This window comes from Castanea sativa, chromosome 6, assembly GCF_040712315.1.
Source record: "Castanea sativa cultivar Marrone di Chiusa Pesio chromosome 6, ASM4071231v1".
NCBI classification, from domain to species: Eukaryota; Viridiplantae; Streptophyta; class Magnoliopsida; order Fagales; family Fagaceae; genus Castanea; species Castanea sativa.
The window spans coordinates 48701300-48713311 of record NC_134018.1 but is presented as its reverse complement, the minus strand read 5'-3'; the positions used below and the strand labels follow the sequence as shown (position 1 = coordinate 48713311).

General features: G+C 38.2%; 1 long non-coding RNA gene and 1 other non-coding gene across 3 annotated transcripts; both read right to left on the bottom strand.

The window, feature by feature from the left end:
- Positions 1 to 2227: 2227 nt before the first annotated feature.
- On the bottom strand, positions 2228 to 3087 carry LOC142641287 (uncharacterized). Of its 2 annotated transcripts, none has more exons than XR_012845358.1 (2): positions 2716 to 3087; positions 2228 to 2455 (listed from the first exon to the last, which is right to left on the bottom strand). It is a non-coding gene; the product is annotated as an uncharacterized LOC142641287 (long non-coding RNA). The 2 variants fall into 2 exon arrangements; XR_012845357.1 differs by having other exon boundaries at positions 2228 to 2450.
- Positions 3088 to 4897: 1810 nt separating this feature from the next.
- On the bottom strand, positions 4898 to 5049 carry LOC142641834 (U12 minor spliceosomal RNA). Its single transcript, XR_012845511.1, has one exon. It is a non-coding gene; the product is annotated as a U12 minor spliceosomal RNA (small nuclear RNA).
- Between the last annotated feature and the right edge of the window lie 6963 nt (positions 5050 to 12012).

The following is a 12012-nucleotide window of genomic DNA, read 5'->3' as shown; positions in this document are numbered from 1 at the left end:
ACATAATAAGAATTCTTATTATGCCGTGAATTAAGGCATGTCATTTTATACTTGATCCAAGCATAATCCATGCCCCTATTGGTCACTCATTGTGCGTATATCTATCCTATATACACAATTTATTACGACAACTCAAAAACGCTAGTATAAGAAATCTTATTATGGTAGCTCAAATCACATAATAAGAATTCTCATTATGCCATGAATTAAGGCATGTCATTTATACTTGATCCAAGCATAATCCATGCCCCTATTGGTCACTCATTATGCGTATATATATTCTATATACACAATTTAGAGTGGTTTTTTTTTTTTATAAGAATTTAGAGTGGTTGTTAGTTTATGCAAATGTTTTTATTTGAGATCTGCCCTCTATATATTTTACGTTGTACGGGTCCTTCCTTGTCATTTTTCCTTTTTTCCTAAACAATTAAATAGATTAATTGATTAATTAATAACATAATAATTGATAAAGCATCAAATATATATTCTAATTATTAGGTGACCTATCATAAAGATTAATAGACCTTATGACCATTCAAGATAAATAACTCCAAAAAATTAAAACCAAAATGAGAAGTCTATAAAATACTCATAAAACATATTTTTTAATTAATACGCAAATTGTATTCATTTTTTTAATACTTTTTTATGTCATATATCATACCATATAATGTATTATATGATACATGAATACTATATAAAATTTATAAACATATATAAGGTATATTTGTTACAAACTTGAAAAATATTCAGTGAATAATTTATTTATGAAATATTATTTAATAAATCTAACTAAATATGTTAATTAGAGAACATAATTATAAGGGCTAATTACAACTTACACACTTGTACTTTAGCTGAAATTTAAGATGTCACGTGTGGTTTAAAATTTGACACTTTATCCGCTTAAAGTTAGCTCAGTTAGGGTTTCAAAATAACTTCTGTTAAAAATGAGACTAAATATATAATTTTATTCTTATTTTATATCTCTCCTTCCAAAACATAAAAAACATTAAAAAAAAAAAAAAAAAAGAGAAAACAAGATCAAAGAGTAAGGGTTTTGAGTTTCAAAAAAAAAAAAAAAAAGGAGTAAGGGTTTTGTAAAAATTAAGATTAAGAGCTACCTTCTAAATTCTGTAGGACCTGAAATGAAATTATACCCACTCGTTTAGATAAAACTATACAACGCATTTTGCATAAATTTTTACAAAACTCGTCAATTCAGAAGGTAGCAATGTTTACTGTATATTACATGGCCACCCACATGGCCAAACAGCTCCCCGTCACCACTGACCCCACCCACCTCCTCCAAATCTACAACTCTCTCCACCGAGCCCACCACCAGCTATCTAACTTTCTCTCCAAAACCCATCAACAATTCCCTCCTCCTCTCCTTCTCTGCTGCCTCTGCCACACGCTGCCGCCGAGCACTCCCTCTCCTCTGAAACCGGTGGTGTTGACACTGACACGATGCAACTAGCGGATGACGATGGGGAAGATACTGAAGAGAATTCAAAGGGCAGAATTGAAAAGGTTGAAGAGAAGATGAGGGATTGCTTCATTAAGAATAAGCGGCCATAGCTGGAAATTTTGTTATTAATTGATTTTTGGTTTTCTTTTCTCTCGGCCAAGATGGATTTTTTTTTTTTTCTCCATGAACCCTCAGTTGGGATTTAACTCCTTGATGGCTCATTGGTTCTTTTACAACAGAGAATGAACAGAACTGGCTCCTTTGTCATTTCTCGTAAAAAGAACGCAACATTGTGGCATTTTGTTTCGAATCATTATTAATCTTTATTTATAAAGAGTATTACATGTAATCTATTGTAAACATTGCTTATAATTTAAACTCATCAATTTAGAAGGTAACTCTTAATCTTAATTTTTACAAAATCATTACTCTTTGATTTATTATTTTTTTTTATAATGTTTTTTATGTTTTAAGAAGAGAGACATAAAATAGAAATAAAATTACATATTTAATCTTATTTTTAATAAAAATTGGTTACGGAATCTTAAATGAACTAATTTCATATGAGTAAAGTATCAAATTTTAAACCATTTTAAATTTTGGCTAAATCACAAGTGAGTAAATTATAATTAGCCCTAATTATAATACTTGAAATTGATATATTAAAAAGTAATGGTTCCATTGTGCTACTATAGTCTCATTACTCCCATAAATAAAAATCGGGAAAGAGAAGGAAAAAAAAAAAAGTAGAGAAGGATATCATCAAACAATCTGATGGAACTGACGAAGTTAAAACATAGATGAGGAAGCTTTCACGGACGAACATGACCAGTATCTGCGTCATCAGAGAAAGAGTTAATGCCACTCATTGGAGTCAGGTTACTAAGAATTAGACCCGTATTCGATCGAACATACGGGTTGAACCAGATGTTTCGGATCGTCGGTTGGGCGGGTTGGAACCATCGGTTTGGCGGGTCTGAACTACAGATTAGGTAACAATATAAATCAAACAAATTATCAATGAAATTTATAAAACAAATGATTTATTTTAAGTTTGGGTTTTAATTTTTTAAGTTAAGTTTTGAGTTTGCTAAGTGATAACTCAAATCTATGACTAAACAAATCAAATCAATAACTATAAATTTTTTGATAAAAGATAGGAATATTATTAAAAGAGAATAAGAGTTTACAAAGAAAAAGTTTACAAGTAGAGGCCCATTTTCAAAAACAACACAACCCACCTAAAAAAATTCCCATGCCAGCAAAATGAAAAAAGAAACTGTCAAAGCCGTGATCAACTATAAGGAAAACCACCACTAGTCTCTTCTCAGGAGCTTCGCTGTGTTGCCATAAGGTGTTGCTACTCCGTCAGTAAGCCAATAGAGGTAGAGACATGGTAGAAAGAGAGTGAGGTCTAGACATGGTGATGACAAGGGTAGTTGGAGAAGAGTCTCAAGACTGGGGAGAGCTTAAAAATGAGAAGTGAAAAGTGGAAAGTAAAGAGAGGAGGAGAGAGATGCGGATTTTTTTATTGTTAGTTTGAGTTGATGTTTTTATTTTGCATGCAAGTATTTTACTGAAGTGCAAGCCAGCTGCATACAAACTGCCTAGAAACTAATGAAATGAAAAAATTAATAATTTTTGAAGATAAGTGGTAGATTTTTTACCAACGAGAGAAAGACATGTGCTGGAAATTTTTTTAACCTTATCACTTTGCCTTAAAACTGGTGAGGGCTGCAAAAAAAAAAAAAATTTTGGAAGATAAGGTGGTAGATTTTCTACCAATGAGAGGAAGACACATGGAGGGAGAGAAATTTAAAACATATATCAAATGCACTTCGGTCGGGTCAGTTTTTGTGAGTTTAATTCTTCAACCTGCCACCCGAACCAAAATTTCGGTTTTCAAAGAAAGTAGACCCGCATTTGATTGATCAGGCCATTTGGATCCACCCGCTGGGCTTCGAGTCGGTTGAATTCAATCGGGTTGATCTGGTCTCTGGCCCGCTGGACAGCCCTATATCAGATTAGTTAACCGCATCAGGCCTTCCAATAAATGAGAAATCGACTAAACCTTTTTTTTTTTTCTTGACTTAGAAATCGACTGATATAGTATACAGGCAAGATTACAAAACATCTAGTGGTCTAGGACAATTATTGAGGTTCTGCGCTATATCGTACACTAAAGTTCATGGCTGTTAAGAAGCTTTGGGATTAGGAGTATAACTGTTTTCACAGTACATTGCAATTAAGTTTGTGTCCACCAAGGACTATTATTGAATAATTCTAGTAACAAACAATACAGCTCTTTCCAAAATTGTATTATATGACAGGCTTTGATGGGTTGTTTATTAATTTAAATAAAAAAATTTATTTATTTGATAAAAGAAAATGTTAACAACCACCGGACAGTACTTGTTAAGGTTTTCTTTTTTATGTTTCACTTAAAAAAAAGAAAAAAAAGCTGTCAAAACAATTGTCAAAAAAGGTAAAAAAAATTGCCAAAAACTAAAAGATTGCCAAAAGTTGAAAAAGTTACCCAAAAATTTACCCAAAGTATGTTGTTAACGGGCACCTTACGGTGCCCGTTAACACAACCCTTTGATAAATTATATCCTACTTATTTGTAGTTTGGCTGAAATTTAAGTTGTCTACTTATGATATAAAATTTGACATTAACCTAATATTTGACCAAAATTTAAGTTGTCTACATGTGATTTGAAATTTCATAATGCAAGTGATCCGATGGATAGTTTTTTATCTTGTATTTTTATATTTTTTTGTGTTTTTGGAGAAGAGACATAAAAGTAGAGAAATATTACATATTTACCTCTGTTTTTAATAGCTGTGAGTTATAAAAATCTAACTTAGTTAATCTCAAGTAGGTAAAGTGTCAAATTTCAAACCACATATAGACAACTTAAATTTCGGCCAAAGAGTAAATTGTAATTTACCATTTTTTTTCCTTTCACTCACAATCAGCTAAAATAATTGTGACAATGATGTGTGGTACTAAAATTATTCACAATTAAATTTTGTTTTCACATCAAATTTCACAATTACTAAGTTTTATGTCCACCATTCAAGATCATTTTGAATATGAATACCATTATTGTTGAACTAGAGTATTCACATTAATGGGTATATATAATAAAAAATAATGTGTCAAATTTATACATTTTTGCCACAACACCATCCATATCAGTGGGTATATGTTTACATTTTTGCTATAGTAACTATTAATATTTTATTATTTTATTCTATCTCGTTTTTGTTTTTTTAAAAGATAGGTAAAGTAAGTAGGTAAAGTCAGCAGAGTCAAACAAACGAGTTGGGGATTTCTTTTCTTCATGGGCTGACAAGAGATCAAACAAACGAGTTAGTCAGAGTCAGATAATTGGGCTTTATGTTTGGGGATGGGCTATTGGGAGGCCCGCTCAAGCGAGTTCTGCAAAGTAAGCAGCGTCTACACTTGGCCAGCCTATCACCCCTCCATAAATTCTTGCGCACGTTTTGATCGGCGCGGCGAGCGGCTCCCACCACTCGCTTTGTTTTCCTTACTCATTAGTTTAAGGCAGTTTGTTTAGTGCTAGCGAAGCCCTATTTATAAGCCTTCAGCCGGCCCAAGTCGCAAGCTCTAATCGATGTGGGACAAATGAAACTCTTGCTCAATTAAATTTACACACCATAAAGATTGTGATATGTGCAAAACTGCAAACAGTTTTTCTCTCTGTTTATTGTGTATCCATCAGGTAACTAGCTACAACATAATAGATTTTACATATTACTTACATTCCAAGGTCCAGATTAGTTTAATCTTCCTCAAAAATTCTGCTTCCTAACATACTTTATACACACATTTTTAAAAATCTTCCTTCAAATGTGGAACGTGGCCAATAGATATCTAACACAATGGCATTACTCAGTCATCTTGATGAATAAAAATAACGTTCGAATTCTTCTTCCCCTGCTTATTATAATAATTAAATTATAAAAAAAAGAGTCGAATATCTTATGAAATAGACCATAATCTCCAATATGCAGCTTTCAAATCCAGCATCGTTCAAACTACTCCTGTATTTGCCACCAGCAATATAATTTACTCCAGCCGCCGGAGCCTCTCGACTCTCGAGTTGCAAAACAAAATAGCCTTCATTCTGCACTTCGAAAAACTGCCATCTTCCTTTCCTTATTTTTACAAATAAAGCTGACCAGAATTTACACTTGCCATCCCATATGCAGATATGCTCTATAAAATTACTTGCCTTCGGTAATTTCTGTCTTAATTTTGGTTGCACCCTTCAAAATGCTTCATGAAATTTTGAAAGTGCTGAAGAGTGATTTAACATGAAATTTTGAACTTTAGGATTAGATTTAAATTCATTTAACGAATGCTTCAACTAAATATGAATTGAAACTGGACTTAGCATATCTGATTTCAATCCCAATTTTTAAACCAATCCAAACTGCTCTTGCCAAATCTCTCTTTAAAAACATACAACTAGCAATGCTAATTGTTTTCATTTTCAACAATTCAACTTTGTTAGGAGGTGCACCCACTTTAAGTTTCCAAAGAAACAAAAAGAACTTGGAACGGGAGAGGTGGAAGCCAAAGTTCAGACCACTTCAAACAATTGAACCCAGCATTTGAGATGTTTCCTAAATTACCATCTTTAAATCTTTAGTAAGTGAGAGCATTTCTTAACTAAAAACTCTCCAAGTTTTGACGAAGGCCAAAAACTAAAAACATTTCTCTTGTCGTCGAATAAGAAATCTAAGACACTTAATTGATTTTTGGTGTAGGTGAGAATCAAATCTTGCATCTCTTATTTGACGACAAGAGACTTTACCAGAGTTCTAAAAAAATGTTCAAAAACCATAAACATGATTAAAAACAACAAGAACATTCCCTGCATATGATTAAATACAAACAAGATGGGGGAAATCTTTTAGAGCATTTGAGAAGTGAGGCAACAAGGTGCTTGGCTACAACCCAAGACAAGGAAAATTGGTGTTGCCCAAACATCACCAACCATACGCAGACAATAATGAGTGCCTTACTTTGTTTCTTTCTCTAGAACCTAGATAAAGTCTCTTGTTGTCAAATAAGAGATCTGAAATTCAATCCTCGCTTACACCAAAAACCAATTAAGTTTCTTGATTTAATAATAAAAAGCAGTTATCAGAATCGGATGTCATAGGTTGAAACTATATAAGATAATTATTTCTAAGATCCTAGAACTAAAGCAAGAAGATGCTCACTTTCACTCCAAGACTAGAAAGACCGCATGCATACAAACATATCTTACTCCTTCTAGAATGCTAGGGGGTGGAGTCCCTTGAATGGTGAGTGTTAGATTAAATGAATGAATTCACCATCTCTTAACAACTTACATTTTTTGGAGAATCAGTAGTTTAATATGATATCAAAGCAAAATGTCTTAAATACAAGCCTCTGTCAGACTATGACTATCACCACCTCACCTTACATTTAAATTTCCTCGTTATTTCATAACAATAATCAATCACAAAGGCCACGAAATCCCCTTACATTTTATACACAATTATTCACACAGATTGATCAATTTTTCTCCTTCATTCACGATCAACAAATTGTTGGTGAAGAGGATAAAATTAAGGTAGACGGACTCATTCAAGAAAACCTACCATGGGTGACGGTACTAGGATAATGGATGATCAAAACATAAGAAGAAGATGACGGATCATGTCCAAGGAGGACGGACTCTCCCTGATGGACGGATTCCAAGTAGACGGATACAAAGTGGACGGGTGGCAAAGCCACATGGCATCCACATGGCTTAAGTGGTCTTCAAGAAACATTAAATGAAAATGTCTTGTGCCCCACGATCAACCCTAATCAACAAATCTCTATATGGAAAAGATTCCGTAAAATACGTGTATTTATGAGGATCTTCCCTACAAGGAAACATCTTCTTTGCTAAGAAACAAAAGTCTGTTCTACACTACTTTAAAAACCCAAAACCCTCAAAAATCAAGGTACGCATAATTTACCCAGCTCTGGCACTCTAAAGTTGTGAAAGTTCTCTAACTTAACCTTCGGAGGATATTTAACCGGTACCACACCGGTACTCTCTGTAGGGTCTTCTTCTTTTTGTTGCGCAGGACTTGTTCAAGAAGAGCACGTAGGGACTGTGTAACTTACTGACGATTTTTGGCATCATCAGTTGGCGCCGTCTGTGGGAAACATGTAAGACATACTCCCACTTTCCAGACAAAAAGTTGCATGGTACTTACTTACTCGATGGCAACCACCAATAATAATCAAGGAGACGCACCACCACGCTCGAAAGACAAGTTTAGACCCTCGCCACGGCTGTAGAACGCCTCACCAAGCAAAACCATGACCTAGAAGAATAGCTACGCCAAAAGAACGCAAGACTTAACACTCAGGAGGAGGACCAAGAAGGTACCAGCACGGAGCAAAGGGATCAAGAAGGGCCGGAAGGCAGCAATGCCCCAAGCAGACTAGAGCGACAGGATACAAGCCGTCCATCTGCCATACATGGTTGCAGAGATGTAGATGATGAAGAAATAGATGGACTTCATGATGAACGCCCTAAGAGGACGGGTATCGAACGACCTCGACAAGTTGGTCCATCAGACGGACTCACCCTTCACTGCACTCATTACTTCATTCCCCCTTCCATCGAAGTTCCATATGCCACAAGTAGAAACCTATGATAGGTCAAGGGATCCTTTGGACCACCTGGAGTCGTTTAAAACCTTCATGCACCTGCAAGGTGTGGCGGATGAGATTATGTGTCGGGCCTTTCCCACTACGCTGAAGAGCCCCGAAAGGGCATGGTTCAGTAGGTTAACACCAAACTCCATCAGTAACTTCAAGAAGTTGAGCGCCCAGTTTGTCTCGTACTTTATCGGGGGGCACAAGTATAAGAAGTCTACTGCCTACCTGATGAACATTAAGCAACGGGAGGATGAGACACTGAGGTCTTACATCACCCGCTTTAACAAGGAGGCTCTCTCAATTGATGAAGCTGACGACAAAATACACGTGGCTGCATTCAACAATGGATTATGGAAGGGGAAGTTTTTGTTTTCCTTGTACAAAAACGACCCAAAAACCATGTCAAATGTACTTTACAGGGATACTAAGTACATGAACGCAGAAAACGCGTTGCTTTCCCTAAAAGAAAAGCCCAAGAAGAGGGAAAGACAAGAAGAAGCACGGTAGGATAGGGGGCGAAAGATAACAATGACTGGGGACAAACGGGAGGATAGGCGCTCCAAACCCCCCACTATAAGGTTTTCGAGCTTCACCCCACTAAATGCCCTACTTGATCAAGTCCTGATGCATATCAAGGATAAAGGAGCCTTGACATTTCCTGGAAAGCTAAAAGAAAACCCAAGCAAGAGGTCTAGAGACAAGTACTGTCGCTTTCACCGTGATCACAATCACGATACATCTGACTGCTACGACTTGAAGTAGCAGATAGAAGCCCTTATCAGAGAAGGAAAATTGCAAAGATTCATCAACAAGGAAAAAACGGACCAACCATAAGAGCAAGCCACCCGAAGGGAAAACGAGCGTCTAGGCCACACCTAGGAGACATAAGGATGATTGTGTTGGGCACCACAACCTCTGATTCAACTAGGAAGGCACGCAAGACCTACCTCAGGATGGTTTAGAACGTCCAGCTAACAGGTTTAGTCCCAATGATTGCACACATCAACAACCTTGTAATTGGGTTCACAGAGGAGGATGCTCAACATCTCCACCACCCATACGATGATGCACTTGTAGTTAGCATACGGATCAGGGACTACGACACTCACCGGGTCCTTATAGACAATGGGAGCTCTGCTAATATACTCTACTACTCGGTGTTCCAGCAGATAAGGATTGAAAGAGAATGGTTGGTTCCAACTAATGCACCACTCGTTGGATTTGGAGGAACAAGAGTATACCCCTCGATGCGGTCACTTTGCATGTAACTGTCGATGACTACCCTCATCAGATCACCAAAGATGTCACATTCTTGGTTGTTGATCATTCGTCCACTTACAACACCATCTTAGGACGTCCTACCATTAATTCATGGAAGGCCGTAACTTCAACTTACCACCTGATGATCAAATTTCCCAAGTACGGAATGTGAGAGGTACGAGGAGATCAAGTAGTGGTGCGCGAGTGCTACATTGCCATGCTGAAGATGGACGACCATTTACAAACCATGTGCATAGAAAAACAATGGACGGTGGCAGAGCCCGTGGAGGGGTTGGAAGAGGTGCTCCTTGATGACTCTAGGCCTGAGCGAACAACTAGGATCGGCACTCTCGCTAGCTTACCAGTTCGTCAGCACTCACAACATTTCTGAAGGAGAACCAGGACGTCTTCACTTAGAGCAATGAAGACATGCCCGGAATTGATCCTTCAATCATAGTCCACAAGTTGAATGTATCGCCCTCTTTTTAAACCATCCATCAGAAGAAAAAAATGTTAGGGCAGGAGCGGGACAAGGCCATAGAAAAAGAGGTTTGCAAATTACAGGAAGCAGAATTCATACGAGAAGTATACTACCCCGACTGGCTGGCCAACGTGGTTATGGTCAAAAAGGTCAACGGGAAGTGGAGGATGTGCATAGACTTCACAGACTTAAACAGGGCATGCCCCAAGGACAACTACCCACTTCCGCGAATTGACATCTTGGTGGATTCGACAACAAGACACCAACTGCTAAGCTTTATGGATGCATTTTCTAATTACAACCAGATCAAGCTGGACGAAGCTGATCAGGAGAAGACTTTATTCATCACCAGCAAAGGTCTCTTCTGCTACAAAATAATGCCATTTGGACTCAAGAACGCGGGTGCCATGTATCAAAGGTTGATGAACAAGATGTTCACACATCAGATTGGGAGGAACGTTCAAGTCTACATGGACGACATGTTGGTAAAAAGCCAACAGGAAGACAACCATTTGGAAGACCTCAAGGAAACCTTTGATACCCTTCGTTCTTAAAATATGAAACTGAATCCAAACAAATGCGCATTTGGGGTGACGGTCGGAAAATTCTTAGGGTTTATGGTATCCTAAAGAGGTATTGAAGCCAACCCAAACAAGATATGAGCAATAATGGAGATGACGCCACCAACAAACATCAAGGAATTACAAAGCCTCAACGGCAAAGTAGCCGCACTAAACAGGTTCATTTCAAGAGCAACGAGCAAATGCTTGCCCTTCTTCCGCACATTGAAGAAGTTATTTGAGTGGACAGCTAAATGTCAGCAAGCATTCGAAGACCTGAAAGCATACCTGTCCTCCCCACCATTGCTAAGTCCTTCTAAACTAGGGGAAGAATTGTTCCTCTATTTGGCTGTCTCCCCAGCTGCTGTCAGCGCAACCTTAGTCAGAGAAGAAGACAGGGTATAAAAGCATGTATATTACACTAGTCGGGCACTTCGAGGTGCAGAAGAGAGGTACCCCTCGATGGAGAAGCTCGTCTTCGCGTTAGTAACTGTGACTCGGAAGCTCAAGCCATACTTCCAGGCCCACACTATGGTTGTCCTTACAGACAAGCCTTTACAAAGAGCAATGAGTAGCCCTGAAGCCACTGGACGAATGGTGCTATGGGCAATTGAGTTGAGTGAATTCGACGTTCAGTATCGCCTACGTATGGCCATGAAAGGGCAAGTCGTTGCTGACTTCATCGTGGAATTCACCAACATGGAAGACCAGGGGGCAGGAGCGCAGCCTCAATGGAGAATCCACATGGACGGGTTGTCTAACATACAGGCCGATGGAGCTAGGATAGTACTCCATTCCCCAAAAGGGGATGAGATCGAATGCATGATCCGACTCGATTTCCCTACGACCAATAACAAGGTGGAGTACGAAGGCTTGATAGCAGGGCTGGATCTAGCCAAAGCAGCAGGAGCCACAAACGTGGTCGTGTATTGCGACTCTCACGTAATCACAAGTCAAGTAAACGATGACTATGAGTGCAAGGGCGAACAGATGAAGAAGTACTTAGAGCAAGCGAAGAATCAAGTAAACGACCTCTAAGCAAAGTTTGTTCAAATCCCAAGGGAGGAGAACGAGCAAGCCGACCGTCTTGCCAAGGCTGCATCAGCTGAACATATGCTCATCCCTAGTCAGGTACTGTCCTTTGTTCAAAATTTACCATTAATAGACAGCGCCAGTGTGTAGGAGATAGGTTCCTAAAGCAGCAGGACTACATCAATAACCTCCTACTTAAAAGACGGCATGCTATTGGACGACAAGGAGGCCACTAGGAAGTTAAAGGTTCAGGCAGCACGGTTCGTGCTAATGAAAAGCGTCTTGTACAAAAGGGGCTTCTCCTGTCCATACCTGAGGTGTCTTAACTCCGACGAGGTAGACTATGTCATGAGAGAAATCCACAAAGAAATCTGTGGGAACCATTTAGGATCACGGTCTTTAGTGCATAAACTGATTCTGGCAGGATACTGTTAGCCTACCATGCAAAAGGATGCCCATGCATATGTCAAAGTTTGTGATA